A 2,769-nucleotide genomic window follows, 5' to 3' on the forward strand; every position below is an offset into this window, starting at 1 on the left:
CCTACACGGCAATCCACTGGTCCCAGTCTGGGGATTTCAGTGGGTGCTCTGCTGGCTCCACCCTGTGCACCCTGACCCACCATCCTGTTCCACTGCAGGAACTCTTCTGTGGTGCCCTGATCCACCAGTTGCCAGGATCCCAGTCTGGAGACCAAACCAGGTGCCCCAGCTGGCTCCCAGTCCAGGGACCACACTGGGTGTCCTCACACACCATCCTTTCCCAGTTTAAGGATGACACTTGATGGCCTGACACACCATCCTCTCCCAGTTTAGGGAGGCTGTCTTGACCCACCAGTCTGCCCCAGTCAAGGGACCATACTGGGTGTCCTCACACACCATCCTGTCCCAGTCCAAGAACCCTTCTGGGTGCCCTGACCTCTCTCCTTGCCCACACTGATGGTCTACCCCTCTTCCAGCACCAAACCTCCCGTGTTTCTGCCCTGCCATGGCCCCCCTCCCTCCATGACCCCACAGCCTGGACATGACCCTTTCCTTTTCCCTTTCCTTTTCCCTTTCCTTTTCCCTTTCCTTTTCCCTTTCCCTTTCCCTTTCCCTTTCCCTTTCCCTTTCCCTTTCCCTTTCCCTTTCCCTTTCCCTTTCCCTTTCCCTTTCCCTTTCCCTTTCCCTTTCCCTTTCCCTTTCCCTTTCCCTTCCCCTTTCCCTTCCCCTTTCCCCTCCCCTTCCTGAATTGCAGCTGGAGGAGGGATCCACCCAGCAGGACCCCACTAAAGAACCCTCATTGGGTTTCCCTTCTGGGGTCGCCCCATGCCAGGGGCATTCCTGACTTCTCCTGCCCTCCCTGCGCGGTGGCACCGGCCGGGCTGTCCCCACACGTGTCACGGCGGGGGGGGAGGACTCGGTTTGTCAACAAGGGGCTGCTTTCCCCGGGGTGGGGGAGTCTGGGCTGGAGGGAGCTGGAGGACAGGTGGGTGTTTGGAGGAAGCTCCATGAATGTGAGGGATTCAGCAGCGACAAGTGGCGGCTATTTGACCGCCCGGAGGGACAGCTGTCCTGGCAGGGGGATGGCACCGCGCCCGGGGACGGGACCTGGGGACAGCGGTGTCCCTCGGCAGGGGACACAGCCCTGAGATGGGCCGGCTGGGACAGCACAGGGAGGGGGCTGGAGGGGCTGCCAGCCAGGATTCCTGGGTGGGGACCGTCACCTTGTCCCCATGGGGGGTGACCATCATCCTGTCCCCGTGGGGGGCACATTCCACACCCCTCCCCCCCCATGGTCTGCCCGGGGGCTGCTGCTGCTCTGGGGCCTTCAGGACATAAACTGGTGACTCCCCTGTTTGTTCCCCCCCCCCCCCAAGGGACAGCCAGTGCTGGCACCAGGAGGGTTGACTCGGTGAGCAGGGGACGGGGGTTGTGGGGGTTTGGTGGCTCCAGGGCGGGATCCCCAAGAGCAGAAGGGGCAGCCGCCTGTCCCCTGAAGTGCTAGCGCTGGCGCCACACACGCCCCTCCCCGGGAGGGGCTCCCGGCCCTTCGGGAGGGGCCTCACTCACAAATTCCCTTGGGAGAATTCCCTCAGGGGTCGCTGCCCCCTCCCCGGCTGGATTTCCCCCCGTCCCGCGGTGTTCAGCCCCCCGGACGGGGGTAGCGTCTCAGAAAGCCCCCGACTCCCACTGGCACTCCCGGCTGCTCCCCCCGCAGGAGATTTGGTGAATGTTGGGGGAGGTTTGGAGAATTTAGGTGATGATTGGTGAATTCAGGCGAAGTTTGGTGAATTTTTGGGTGAGGTTTGGTGCAATTTTGGCTGAGGTTTGGTGCATTTGGGTGAGGTTTGGGCTGGGAGGGGTAAGGAAGGCTGATGAGTTTTGGTGCAGGGAACAGAAACGGAGTAGGTGTTTTTGGGGTGCTCCCCAAGCCCTGTTTCGGGGGGTCTCAAGCTCCTTCCAGCCCATCTCAACCACTTAGCAAATGCAATCCCTGGATCCCTGCATGGAAAAAAAGCCTGGAAAGGCAAATTTTTTGGAGCCCTGAGGTTGTGACCGAGGATGGACCCTCCATTCCTCGACTGGGTCACCCCAGGGGCCACGGGACTGGGGAGGGTCAGGGTGTCCTGCTCTGTGCAGGAGGGATGGCACAGGGATGCAGAGGGATCAGAAGCGATACAGAGGGATCAGCAGCGATGCAGAAACCATCAGCCCCCGCGGCTGGACGGGAGAGGGCACCAGCAGCCCGGTTATCCACCGCCGAGTCCGGATTTAGGGATGCGAACCGCGGGTCAGAGTCCAGAAATCCTCTCAGACCCCTTCGACCCCCCTTTTCTTTTTCGGGGGGGAGAAGCAAGTGCCCCCCACCCCCCATCCTCCCTCTGCAGGGTCCAGGCGCGGCCCCTCCCGGGGGTCTGGGAGGGGAGCAGCCCCTGGAACCCCCCGGGTGTCCCCCTTGTCTCCAGTTCTCCGGCAGGGATGAGTTCAGCTCTTTATTTGCGATCCCCCCCAAGGGAGAAAATCCCGGGGTTTGTTTTTTCCCGCGGCGTGATGACCCCAGCAGGTGCTTTTCCTGCCCGAGGGCCCAAAATAGCTGCTGGGGCTTGGCTTCCTGCCGTTCCTGCCCCAGTCCCGGTTCCCTCGTTCATCTTCTGGGCCAAAACATCCCAGTCCGGGGAGGGGACGCTCCGGGGAAGTGGGGAGACTTCCCGGAAACGCTTTCCTTTGAGTTTTTCGTGTTCATCTGGAGTTGAAATTGTCCCAGAAAAGGAATTTTTGGCCTCAGCACTCAGAGCCACGCTTGCCCTGGAATATATTTGGGGATCAGCC

Source organism: Empidonax traillii, unplaced genomic scaffold (genome assembly GCF_003031625.1).
Source record: "Empidonax traillii isolate 1590-97213 ecotype Southwest subspecies unplaced genomic scaffold, ASM303162v1 scaffold2183:size33613, whole genome shotgun sequence".
Classification (NCBI taxonomy): Eukaryota; Metazoa; Chordata; class Aves; order Passeriformes; family Tyrannidae; genus Empidonax; species Empidonax traillii.